A 14,229-nucleotide genomic window follows, 5' to 3' on the forward strand; every position below is an offset into this window, starting at 1 on the left:
GGGGGCTCTAAAATCACTGCAGATGGTGATTGTAGCCATGAAATTAAAAGACACTTACTCCTTGGAAGGAAAGTTATGACCAACCTAGATAGCATATTGAAAAGCAGAGACATTACTATGCCAACAAAGGTCCATCTAGTCAAGGCTATGGTTTTCCCAGTGGTCATGCATGGATGTGAGAGTTGGACTGTGAAGAAGGCTGAGCACCAAAGAATTGATGCTTTTGAACTGTGGTGTTGGAGAAGATTCTTGAGAGTCTCTTGGACTGCAAGGAGATCCAACCAGTCCATTCTAAAGGAGATCAGTCCTGGGTGTTCTTTGGAAGGACTGATGCTGAAGCTGAAACTCCAATACTTTGGCCACCTCATTCGAAGAGTCGACTCATTGGAAAAGACCCTGATGCTGGGAGGGATTGGGGGCAGGAGGAGAAGGGGACGACAGAGGATGAGATGGCTGGATGGCATCACAGACTCAATGGACGTGAGTTTGAGTGAACTCCGGGAGTTGGTGATGGACAGGGAAGCCTGGCGTGCTGCAATTCATGGGGTCACAAAGAGTCGGACATGACTGAGCTACTGAACTGAACTGAACTAGGGAATGGATAGAAAAAGTGGTGGGTGGGTCAAGGGAGAGGATGGTGGAGGGATGGATTGAAAGGACTGATAAGCACTGGTCCAGTGAACAGGATATAGGTATCAGCTATGAGGTGTTGGACACATTCCTTGTCTCTCACCCCAGTTTCCAGCAGCCTCATCTATGACATGCGATAACACCCTTCCTGCCTACCTCCCACACTTCTGGGGAAGATTCCATTTCCCACAAGTTCATGGAAACGCTTTGACATGGTAAAATCTACAATGTACATTTAATCATTCTAACACCGACAGAGGAGGCTAGGGATAAGTAACACTGTAGGACATGAACCTTCTGCATAATTCAAATGTACAAAAACATAGCTGATGTTCTCCCACTAAATTCAATGTTTGTTTCAAGCCTAAATACCTTGGCCTTGTGACAAAACCCTGGTCACTCTTACACTCAGAGTGGAGTGTGAACCCTGGGGTCTGGAGGAGCACAGGTGAGTATGGGGGTGGGGGTGCCAGGCTTCCAATGCCCCACAGATGCCTGTGGGGGCCTCTGGGCATCCTCGATGTTGCCCCATCAGTTGCCAGTGACCTATCCTTTCTTTCTGTCTGACTGGCACCTTAGACCCTATACACCTTGCCGCTGTGTCCACACATCCTTGGAGATATGGGGGTTTCCTGAGAGACTATATAAGGACCCTCTTCCTCAATTTATCAACTTCTCTCTCTGGGGTCTTCAGATAATAATGGGAGCCCATCTGTTGCCCAGTTCTAAGACTGTCTCTCAGGTTCCTATTTACTAACAAGAAGGAAACATCTGTCCATACTTGCGAGTCTCCTTACTGGTGCTGGGGAAATGCCTTCCAGGCCCGGAGGAGTCTACTTCCCTTATAATTCCTTGTGACAGTCTCCTTCCCAGACTCAGCTTTTTCCCAAAGGCGCCATCATTCCTGGAGGCCTTGGGTTTATTTTGCCCATGATTCCTTCCCTCTCTTCCTCCTTCAAGATAATGAGCACAGAATTGCCAATTGACATGAAGCGATGGAGACAGGGGTGGAAAATACCGACATGAACATAGAATGTTCAGTTAACATTTTATACAACAAAATATCTTATACAAGTTTATATCCCACTACTGCTACCAACATAATCATGAGTGAGTGAGTGAAGTCGCTCAGTCGTGTCCGACTCTTTGCGACCCCATGGACTGTAGCCTACCAGGCTCCTCCCTCCATGGAATTCTCCAGGCAAGAGTACTGGAGTGGGTTGCCATTTCCTTCTCCAGGGGATCTTCCCGACCCAGGGATCAAACCCAGGTCTCCCGCATTCCAGGCAGACGCTTTAACCCCTGAGCCACCAGGGAAGCCCATGGGTGTGCGTAAATAGAACCAAGTAAGTTGAGTTTGAGACAGTCCACCCAGCCAAAAAAAAAAAAATGGGGTAGAGGTTTCAGATAATGAAGAAAAGAGAAAATAACATAAGGTCTTTGTAACATGGTTCCTTTTTTTTTTTAAGCAGGTCAGTGCTGTGTGTGGGATCTTAGTTTCCAGACCAGGGATCAAACCCACAGCCCCTGCATTGGACGTGAGGATTCTTAACCATTGGATCACCAGAGAAGTCCCCCATGATTGCTTTTGAACTTACTGGATTCATGGTGAGCAGCATCGTTTTGTCACGTGACTCTCCTGCCTCTCTCCTGAGTCCAAGCCCTTCCCTGAGGCCAGTCTGTAGTCAGAAGGACACACCTGTTTTATGTCCTCAGGTGTTCAGGTGGCCCCAGGTCTGTGACCTGAAAGCTAGCATTCACTGTACCCCACAGGCGTAAGGAACAAGCTTCACCCTCCTCCCCACTCCATCCTCACACACCCACTCCAGCCTGTCACTCCTGCGAACCTGTCAGGCTGCGTTTTCAATTACTATCTTTGAAAAATGTCCAGGTGGACCCATTAAATCAATGAATGCAATGAGCTCAACACAAGAGAATAGCAATTCTGTGGCCTTCCTTGGGATAATTGGTGATACCAGGGGTGTTAAAAATCTAAGCCTGAAAATCATTGCTTTGAAGGAAGGAAGGACAACTGAGCCATTTTTTTCTATTAAAATGCATGAAATTTAAATAATGTCCCCTTTCTTCTGGGTGCCCATCAACCTTCCATTTTTTATGCACTGAGAAGTCTAAATATTTATTAACTTCAATTTATAGAATTTATTATGGCTGTCTTCAGCCAGGGCATGTATGTGTTTTAAAAATACATGGCACTTTAAAATTAGCATCATTTATAAGTAATTAGGAAATAATTGTGTTTTATTTTAAAGATACAAGATACTTAGCTCAATGAAATAACAGAAAAAAAAAGTGGTTCTTGCTGGCTGACCCCTAGTCAACAGGTTTCTGTTCCTTGAATCAGCTGGATACAGCTGGCATCGTAGACAACCAGAGTTGGTGGCATTTGAGGAAGTGCTGGCTGGCCCGCTTTGACTGATCCACTGTCAGAGGGAGCCGAGAAAGTCTCTCCAGAAAGTTTGCTTGTAGCCACATTCCAGGCTATCTGGTTGTGCCCTTCTGTGAATTTAGAAAGCTGGTTTTGTGCTCTTGTGGAGGCAGATGAGATCTCATCCTTAGGAGGATCACCTTTTCAGGTGGCCACACTGCAAAGATTGGGGGCTGTGGGGAAGGGGAAACTTTGGCCATAATCTCTATAATTACCCTCCTCAGTTTTTGACCCAGAGAGAGTTGGAATTGATACCGTCCCTGTCTTATTTGGAAGGCTCTGACAGCTTCAGCCTGCTCCTCCCAGCAGATACCTATAAAGATGTTCTGAAATTGCCTGTGTGTGTTTCTTAATGGCCATTTCCCACAAAAACCGCAAGTGATGAAGAGGACGCTATGTCTTTCCTCCCTGTCCCCTTCATCACCATGCTTTGTTATCAACTAACACAGTTTTTGGAGATAATATTAAGGGGAAAAAGCCAACAAAGGAATGTAATTTGAAATTCCACCGTGCAGAGAAAACCACTTTTCCTAGGAAATATAGACCGCTTTCAATTTATGCAATCATCTAGTTTTCAAAGGTCTGGAGTAAATCACATTTTGTAAACATTGAAATGCTTGAGATTTGCTTCCACTACTTTTGTATCAGCACCAGCAGTGTTACCATTCCCTTTTAAAATGATTTTTTTTTACAGAAAAAGACAAGATCTTTAGAACTATTGAACCACCTGTGACTAGCCACAAACTTTGTACGAAGGACGAAGTATTTTTTTTCCTTTTATGCCTTCAAATAGACTGCTGGCCTCTGCCTTATCACCGCTGTGCAGCTGCAATTAGAATGCAGGAAAGGCAAATGGCACAAACAACAGGGGCCAAGCGGTCGACTCCTAGGATCCCACGGCAGCAGGACCAGGCTCGGCGGCTGCTGTGGGCTCACTGGCACTCCCCACAGTTTGTCTGTGTGCTGGGCTACTTCGTGTTGCACGCTGGGTGTGAGAGTGTCCAGTCTCTAACATTAAATTTCATCTCTTTTGGAGTAATTTGCATGAAACAATTTTGTGTCCATTCCATGTCCCACAACCTGGTTTAACATGTGTATACTTAACAGTTTTCTTTAAAAAAAAAAAGAAATGCATAGTATATATACCACTTGGTAACTCACTTTTTTGTTGCCAAACATCTCTTTACATCCATAAATAAGCACAGACATCATTAAAAAATATTCCATTGTATGAATCTACGACAATTTGTTTAAACAGCCTCTAATTACTTGGGCGTTTGGGTGTTTACACTTTGGGCTGTAGTGATGTCTCTGGTTCCCAGGGTCGTGTTCCTCGATGGACCTACCTCTGGTTGCAGCCACAACTGCAGTGGTAAAGTGTCAGGGGAGCGCAGACTCGCCGGGAGCTGATAGCCAAGCCCAAGGCAGCATGGGCTTTCCAGTGGTGAAGGAGCCCAGAAGCAGAGGAGAGGGCACTGTGCCCCTGCCCCCAGGCACCCTTCAGCCAGTGGAGAACTGAGCTGGTGAATAAATGCTCCAACTGCCTGTCCTTCAAGAGGAAAATTCCAGAGGCCCATGAGGGTACAATGCAGGAGACCAGAACTCAATCCTTCGGTTAGGAAGAGCCCCTGGAGAAGGAAATGGGAACTCACTCCAGGATTCTTGCAGGGAGAATTCCATGGACAGGCAGGATGCAGTCCATGGCAGGATACAGACCCATGGCAGGATACAGTCCATGGGTCGCAGAGCTGGGCACCACTGAGAGACTAACATTTTCAGCTTCAAGAGGGTAGAGTGGAGTCTAGCCCCAGGAACCCAAAAGCATTATATTTGTTTTTCCTCCTTTCCTACTCTGTCTCTCCTGCTTTTAGGATCATCTTGGAAATAAACTACCTGTATCCAGGTAAGTCCTGCTCTCGGGCTCAGAATCCAAATAGAGACTATGATAAGTAGTGACACATAAAATGTCCTTAAATGTACATCTTGGCCATTGACTTATCCTTAGAATAAATTCCTAGAAATGTATACTACTGAATCAAATGGCAAGAACTTTTAAACCCAAGTTCAAACTAGTGCTCTGTGTAATGGGGCTCCTAAGTGTGAGGGAATTGATTTTATTTGCCTGTGCCTATTCAATCCCAGAGCTATCATGAAGCCGACTCTTCCATCAAGAAGTGAAGCACTGATACTAACTTCCTGAAGTCTTTCAAGCCACCCTCCCTGGAGGCCCTGCATGCTACCCTAAAATCATGATGAATGGAGTAATTGGAATGCACACCCACTGTCTCCCAAACAGACATCTCACTTTATTGCTTGGTAGTTATTAAGAATGAGTAGTAATTTTGCTGCTGAAAAGACTACTTATGGGGAAAGTAAGAAATAAGAAAAACATTCACTCATAATTTAAGCCACAAGGAAGTAAAACCAACCACAAGATAAAATATCTGTTTCCCAATCTTTATATCATGGTGGCAGCAAAAGTCTTAATTATAGGTAGTGAAGTCTCTGGATTTTATTTCTTACCCAGCATCAGTGGTAAGAAAAGTATAAAAGTAACTGCTTGGCGTCGTGCAGAAGGAGCTCTATATGCAGGCACTTACATGGGGGGGGACAGCAGAATCCTGTCGCTAGAGAGAGGACCATGGAAAGACAGTGTCAGCGCCAAATTGGATAAGCAACAGCCTTTCCATGAGGAGAACTGCTGAGCATATGTTTGCATGTATAATTTATATAAACACATATGTGACTATTTTTAAAAATAAATGAACTATTCATACATCATTTAAAGAGGCAATGCACCTTTCTGACATCTTTCAGGAAGTCTATTTTATTTTACTTTTGTATTTTTTGGACAGAGAGAAGTTCTATTTGACTTTTGAAGGCAAGTAGTACCCAGCATACCAGATCTAATGTACACTCCCTGCCTTCTTTTTTCCCCATCTGCATTGTGAAATCTCAGCTCCTCATGAAGTCTATTTTAAAAGGGTATGTAAAATCTTTCTCTTGGCAAACACTTGCAGGTTCCGCCCTCTTGAATGGTTTCCTTAAAAAGAAAAAGAAAAAAATAAAAAGCTTCCCTTGGCCATGTTTGCCATCAACATCAATAACCGAGGCAAGGCATTCTGACTGCTATTTATTCTGTCATAATTACTATCACGAAACTTCCATGATTACAGCGCTAGTAATTCTGTTGATTATAAATAGCACTAATGCTGTAATACATCAGCAAAGACTGGCAGCATTGTGGAGACGTGGTCCATACGCACATGGATAGTTGGACCTTGGAGGATTATAATTGAAACATTTCCCAGAAAGCGTTATCCCCACATGGCCTTTCTTTCCAATGGCTCCAATAAACGCTTCCTTTCAACGTTACTACCCTGCTCCCTGCTCAGTGTCTCTGCTGCTGCTGCTAAGTCACTTCAGTCGTGTCTGACTCTGTGCGACCCCATAGACGGCAGCCCACCAGGCTCCCCCGTCCCTGGGATTCTCCAGGCAAGAACACTGGAGTGGGTTGCCATTTCCTTCTCCAATGCATGAAAGTGAAAAGTGAAAGTGAAGTCGCTCATTATTGTCCGACTCTTAGCGACCCCATGGACTGCAGCCTACCAGGCTCCTCTGTCCATGGGATTTTCCAGGTGAGAGTACTGGAGTGGGGTGTCATTGCCTTCTCCGGCTCAGTGTCTCTGGCCTTCTCCAACGTCCTTCATGCAGTCTGGGCTGTGCTTTGTATTCAAAAGGTAATCCCTTGATAGTATATGGGCCTAGTAATGTCTTGGTTTCCTGCATTTGCTAAAAGCAAGGGCAGTGGGTTGTGAAAGCACACTAGACCCAGCTCTATTTCTGTTTTTAACAGTGACGTATCTTCCTTTTGGCAAGAGGTTTATTGAGTGAATTCTTGTAGCATTAGACCCTTTTCTGTTGTGAGGTTCATTTGGTTTTTGTTTGAGGGAGGAAGGCAAAGGGTACAATTAGACTTTTACTCAAAATACCCACGTGTTGCAGAGAGACTCTGCATTTACTATACAATTTCAGTTTTCAGAGTCTTTGCAAAGGGTCACCTGGGCGAAGAGAATTCTCCTGTGGAATGATGTGTTTCCAGCTTTCCTGAAGCGTACTCGTCTCTGAGGAATGATGCTTTCATTTAAAATGGTGTGTACCGAATAAAGCTGACAAATTTCCTGTTTTCAGCTGTCTACCTAGTTCTTCAGGGCACTTTTTTTTTTAACATAAATCTTTATTGATTCAGAACTATAAAAATGTATAATGCAGCAGTAACATTTATTAACAAACAAAGTATGTTTTTGGAAATTCTCTAGTTCATGGCATGAATGTGTATGAGTCTGTGTATATAAAAACTCCTTTGATTCATCTTAAGGCGAGTTTAAAAAAACAGAACTATATAAATTAGTATGCTGGTAATCAAGGCTACAGTTTGATATTTTATGAGGTCATTTTCTGCTCATATTTGGATTCAGTGGCCTTATATCTAGAAGTTTTCAAGGATAATAAAAATTCCAAATATTCTGTCCTGTTATTAGATCATTTGTCCTGATTTGAAGGTACAGAAAAGATGCCACCTTAGGTAAGAACTGAAGACAAGATAATTGTAAAACATGATAAAAAATATACAGACTGTAGGAACTCTTATCCCAACCTTTCTTTCAAATTACGTTTGTTCTACTTGAAAGAGTTTTGAAGCAAATAAATCTTTTGTCTCCTAAGTTTATTTCAAATTAAATTTATATTCTGCCTAAACTTCTAAACAGGTATATGTAGACCCCAAATAGATGCAAATACTGAAGTATATTGACAACTAGCTGTCATATGCGGACCCAACTTAAACAAAAAGTGGTAGATTTTCAGTCTGTAATTCTATTTTGAAAGGAAGCCAATCCCATTGTTCTTAGTGCTCACAAATAAGTCCTAGCTTATTTGTAGCATAAATTTATCATCTTAACAAATAAAATCAATCTTCCTGCCTTACCTGACAGTTCCCCAAGCAGAATCGAGGCCCTCTGGCAACATGACTGAACATTTTCTAAATAGCCACAGACTTCAGATTCTTGCATTAATTTCTACAAATGTCAGGTAGAGAGATTCTGATTTGCCTTTTTCTTAGTCCTACTATAACTATGAAAAGGCTTTTGATGAAGCTCAGAAATTTGGATGAAAAGTAGAGTAGAATATATCCAATGACTCCAGTGGCTGCTTGGGTCCCCAGGCCAAGGCAATGAGTTGGTTTTTATTTCATATTTGCTCTGAGTGAGGATCACATGACTTAAAAGAAGGATGTATTATATTGATTCTAATGCTTCCAGAATATTTGTATGTCCCTAGAGAAAAGAGGAAGAAAAAGGGCCTTTCTTGAGAGTCACTTGGTGCTCACATTTGTTTTCAATTTGAGGAGTGCTTGCTCTGTGTAGGGCTCATCTTCAAATTTGAATGACCATGAGGAGATTTGATTACAAATTTAAACACTCCAGAAGGCACAGCCTGCCCAGAAGGTAGGCAGGTCAGGCTGTTTTTTTTTCCCCCCACACTGGTTTGACTCAATCCTCTGGTGGCTCAGATACAACTTAAGCATGATTAAACTTTAGGACAAGATGCCAAGAGGATTGTGAAATCTTTATCCCTAAAATCAGGAGTGACAATCACTTGCCTCAGACGGTTTATGAAGACAAGATTTGAGCTGGATTATTTCTAAATGCTGGTCCCTGTCCCCATGCCGGACCACTATGAGAACACCATTCCTCAGCAAAATGAGGAAAATGAATAATATATCATGTTTTTCCATAAGTTAAATTTGTTCCTTTTTAATTATAGATTTTATCTGTAATAGAACTCACTTTGTTTGTAACATCACATTGTTGCTGGTAGCTGGAAATTAATTTTCCCATGCCTTAGCTTAGAAAAATAAAAAGTAATCAGCTCCATATCAATTCCAATTTCCTTTTAAATGTTTTAATGGACCTTGAAATCCAAAATTCTGCTAACCACTGATCTAGATAATCTTCATTCAACAAATGTTCCTTTATCTGCATGCTCTTATGTCATACAAAGGAAAAATAATAACTTTGTCCTAGGAGAATGAAAATAATAAAATCAACTAACACTCATTGTACATGACACCATGATAAGTGCTCTAGGTATATTATTTTATTTAATTTTTGCAATATTCTGCAGACAAAGACACTCAAACAAAAGCAGTGGAAGTGGGATTAGCACCAGTCACCTCTGGCAAAGGATCCCATAGCTGACCTGTTTTTGTTCTTATCCTCCTAAGAAAAGAAACTATTAATGGTACTTGCAAGAAGGTATCATGTTACCAGAGAAACACTGGAAAGTTTTAAATATATTGCTTTTTATGAAACCAAAGCTTGAGCAGTGAGGTAGGTAAAAACAAAAGAAAAGGGTGGATATTATAAAAATTAGTAGAATGCTTTGATGTAGGGAACCCTTTCAATCAGTCAGTTTTCAGTAATCAGAGACCATGTGTCCAGAAGGCCTGATCTTCCAATCTCAGCTTCATGTGGCATCTGCTTTCATCTCCTAGATTCATGTGAGCACTTCTGCATATGCCAAAGCACTAAACGAGATATGAACAGGAATTGGCATCTAGCTCATTGTGAAGATCAATTATAGAACAGAAAAATAGTAATTTTCTTTTGATCAAGCCACTTTAACATTAATTCCAAATTCAAGATCAAGAACAGGAAGGCAGGTATATGCCAAAGCCATTTGAAACTGCTAATACACCCAATCCATAAGTCACAAAGCCCTAAATTGGATGGGTTAAGTCATCATTTTCACGCTACTTTTCATATGTAGAGTGAGATGCCATAGGTAGGGTCTATGACCCCTAGAAGATGATCAGGTAGCTGTTACTATCGACAGGTAGTATTGTGTCTCTCTCACCTGAAAATCATGTACTGGAGCTCTAAACCCCAGTGTGACAATATTTGGAGGTATAGACTTTGGGAAGTAATCAGATTTAGATGAGTTCATGAGAGTGGGGCCCATGTGGTGGGATTAAGAGAAACCCAAGTAAGATGGTAGGTGTTGCAAGAGGGCAGACACACTGAAACCATACTCACAGAAAACTAGTCAATCTAATCACACTAGGACCACAGCCTTGTCTAACTCAATGAAACTAAGCCATGCCCATGGGGTCACCCAAGACGGGCGGGTCATGGTGGAGAGGGCTGACAGAATGTGGCCTGCTGGAGGAGAGAATGGCAAACCACTTCAGTATTCTTGCCTTGAGAACCCCATGAACAGTATGAAAAGGCAAAATGATAGGATACTGAAAGAGGAACTCCCCAGGTCAGTAGGTGCCCAATATGCTACTGGAGATCAGTGGAGAAATAACTCCAGAAAGAATGAAGGGATGGAGCCAAAGCAAAAACAATACCCAGCTGTGGATGTGACTGGTGATAGAAGCAAGGTCCGATGCTGTAAAGAGCAATATTGCATAGGAACCTGGAATGTCAGGTCCATGAATCAAGGCAAATTGGAAGTGGTCAAACAAGAGAAGGCAAGAGTGAATGTCAACATTCTAGGAATCAGGGAACTCAAATGGACTGGAATGGGTGAATTTAACTCAGATGACCATTATATCTACTACTGTGGGCAGGAATCCCTCAGAAGAAATGGAGTAGCCATCATGGTCAACAAAAGAGTCCAAAATGCAGTACTTGGATGCAATCTCAAAAACGACAGAATGATCTCTGTTCTTTTCCAAGGCAAACCATTCAATATCACAGGAATCCAAGTCTATGCCCCAACCAGTAATGCTGAAGAAGCTGAAGTTGAATGGTTCTATGAAGACCTACAAGACCTTTTAGAACTAACACCCCCCAAAATGTCCTTTTCATTATAGGGGACTGGAAAGCAAAAGTAGGAAGTCAAGAAACACCTGGAATAACAGGCAAATTTGGCCTTGGAATACGGAACGAAGTAGGGCAAAGACTAATAGAGTTTTGCCAAGGAAATGCACTGGTCATAGTAAACACCCTCTCCCAACAACACAAGAGAAGACTCTACACATGGACATCACCAGATGGTCAACACCAAAATCAGATTGATTATATTCTTTGCAACCAAAGATGGAGAAGCTCTATACAGTCAACAAAAACAAGACCAGGAGCTGACTGTGGCTCAGATCATGAACCCCTTTTTGCCAAATTCAGACATAAATTGAAGAAAGTAGGGAAAACCACTAGACCATTCAGGTATGACCTAAATCAAATCCCTTATGATTATACAGTGGAAGTGAGAAATGGATTTAAGGGGCTAGATCTGATAGATAGAGTGCCTGATGAGCTATGGAATGAGGTTTGTGACATTGTACAGGAGACAGGGATCAAGACCATCCCCTTGGAAAAGAAATCAAAAAAGCAAAATGGCTGTCTGAGGAGGGCTTACAAATAGCTGTGAAAAGAAGAGAAGCAAAAAGCAAAGGAAAAAAGGAAAGATATAAGCATCTGAATGCAGAGTTCCAAAGAATAGCAAGAAGATATAAGAAAGCCTTCCTCAGTGATCAACGCAAAGAAATAGAGGAAAACAACAGAATGGGAAAGACTAGAGATCTCTTCAAGAAAATTAGAGATACCAAGGGAACATTTCATGCAAAGATGGGCTCGATAAAGAACAGAAATGGTATGGACCTAATAAAGCAGAAGATATTAAGAAGAGGTGGCAAGAATACATACAAAAACTGTACAAAAAAGATCTTCACAACCAAGATAATCACAATGGTGTGATCACTCACCTAGAGCCAGACATCCTGGAATGTGAAGTCAAGTGGGCCTTAGGAAGCATCACTACAAACAAAGCTAGTGGAGGTGATGGAATTCCAGTTGAGCTATTTCAAATCCTGAAAGATGATGCTGTGAAAGTGCTACACTCAATATGCCAGCAAATTTGAAAAACTCAGCAGTGGCCACAGGACTGGAAAAGATCAGTTTTCATTCCAATCCCAAAGAAAGGCAATGCCAAAGAATGCTCAAACTACCGCACAATTGCACTCATCTCACACACTAGTAAAGTAATGCTCAAAATTTTCCAAGCGAGGCTTCAGCAATACATGAACCGTGAACTTCCATATGTTCAAGCTGGTTTTAGAAAAGGCAGAGGAACCAGAGAACAAACAGCCAACATCCACTGGATCATGGAAAAAGCAAGAGAGTTCCAGAAAAACATCTATTTCTGCTTTATTGACTATGCCAAAGCCTTTGACTGTGTGGATCACAATAAACTATGGAAAATTCTGAAAGAGATGGGAATACCAGACCACCTGACCCGCCTCTTGAGAAATGTGTATGCAGGTCAGGAAGCACCAGTTAGAACTGGACATGGAACAACAGACTGGTTCCAAATAGGAAAAGGAGTACATCAAGGCTGTATATTGTCACCCTGCTTATTTAACTTTTATGCAGAGTACATCAAGAGAAACGCTGGGCTGGAAGACACACAAGCTGGAATAAAGATTGCAGGGAGAAATATCAATCCCCTCAGATATGCAGAAAGTGAAGAGGAACTCAAAAGCCTCTTGCTGAAAGTGAAAGAGGAGAGTGAAAAAGTTGGCCTAAAACTCAACATTCAGAAAACGAAGATCATGGCATCTGGTCCCATCATTTCATGGGAAATAGATGGAGAAACAGTGGAAACACTCTCAGAGTTTATTTTATCCAAAATCACTGCAGATGGTGACTGCAGCCAAGAAATTAAAAGACACTTACTCCTTGGAAGAAAAGTTATGACCAACCTAGATAGCATATTCAAAAGCAGAGACATTACTTTGCCAACAAAAGTCTGTCTAGTCAAGGCTATGGTTTTTCCAGTGGTCACATATGGATGTGAGAGTTGGACTGTGAAGAAAGCTGAATGCTGAAGAATTGATGCTTTTGAACTGTGGTGTTGGAGAAGACTCTTGAGAGTCCCTTGGACTGCAAGGAGATCCATCCAGTCCATTCTGAAGGAGATCAGCCCTGGGATTTCTTTGGAAGGAATGATGCTAAAGCTGAAACTCTAGTACTTTGGCCACCTCACGTGAAGAGTTGACTCATTGGAAAAGACTCTGATGGTGGGAGGGATTGGGGGCAGGAGGAGAAGGGGACAACAGAGGATGAGATGGCTGGATGGCATCACTGACTCGATGGACGTGAGTCTGAGTGAACTCTGGGAGTTAGTGATGGACAGGGAGGCCTGGTGTGCTGTGATTCATGGGGTCACAAAAAGTCAGACATGACTGAGTGACTGAACTGAACTGAACTGAAGAAGGAAACACAAAAGCATTCTCTTCACTATGTGAAGACACAGCAAGAACGTGACTTTTTGCAAACCAGAAAGAGAGGTCTCACCACAACCCAGCATGGTGCCCTGATCAGACCTCCAGAACCATGAGAAAATAAATCTCTGTTAAGTCACCCAGCCTATAGCATTTTGTAGGCAGCAGAGCTAAGTGCTGTCCTTAGAACTGTGAGGAGATAAGTCAACTGCAGTGGAAAGAAGTAATCAGCACTTTTGACTGAGATTTGAAAAAGTAAAAGCAACCTAATCCCAAGATACCTGAGTCTTTGGGGAAGAGAGGGAAGAAGGGTCTGTATCCATCAGGGACAGATGTCTGGCAGGATTCTGACACAGTTCTGACCTAGAGAGCTGTGATGCCAGCAAGCAAGCAAGGAGTGTTGTCTGTGTTCATCTCTGACACAGAGATTGTCTGGGCCATCCCAGAGAGCAGAGACCACGCCAGTGCTGGCTCAGTCTGTTGTGATGCTGTGATAGCTCGGCCTGGGGCCAGTTTCCAGGAGAGCCAATGGGCAATAACAGAATACAGTGGCGGGAATGGTGGCAGAGAACTTTACTCCCTCCTCCATGATTCCATGTAGCTAACTCCTCATATGTCATGTGCAGCCTGTAGCCTCAGTGGAAGAGGAACACTCAAAAGGGAGATAACAGATTTGTTGACCATCTGGCATAGGGAAACCTAAGCTTGTTTGTATTTTTAATGGGAGAAATAGAGGCTTGTGTATGTGCATGTATATATACATGTGGTGCTAGTGGTAAAGAACACTAGCCAATGCAGGAGACATAAAGAGACACAGGTTCAATCCCTGGGTCAGGAAGGTCCCCTGGAGAAGGGCATGGCA

The 14,229-nt window shown here is 42.4% G+C and overlaps 1 long non-coding RNA gene across 4 annotated transcripts in view; it reads left to right on the forward strand.

Annotated features, from left to right (window-relative positions):
* Positions 1 to 7,523, forward strand: part of LOC147380051 (uncharacterized) — a 50,274-nt gene extending 42,751 nt beyond the window's left edge. Inside the window, exons 2-3 of one of the 4 annotated variants that reach the window (XR_015166398.1) lie at positions 2,103 to 2,238; positions 7,112 to 7,523. This is a non-coding gene — a long non-coding RNA (uncharacterized LOC147380051). The other 3 variants (XR_015166394.1, XR_015166393.1, XR_015166397.1) reach the window with 3 other exon arrangements.
* Positions 7,524 to 14,229: the final 6,706 nt, after the last annotated feature.

Source organism: Bos grunniens, chromosome 1, assembly GCF_055505025.1.
Source record: "Bos grunniens cultivar Pamir isolate PY7600 chromosome 1, Bosgru_T2T1.0, whole genome shotgun sequence".
In the NCBI taxonomy this organism is placed as follows: Eukaryota; Metazoa; Chordata; class Mammalia; order Artiodactyla; family Bovidae; genus Bos; species Bos grunniens.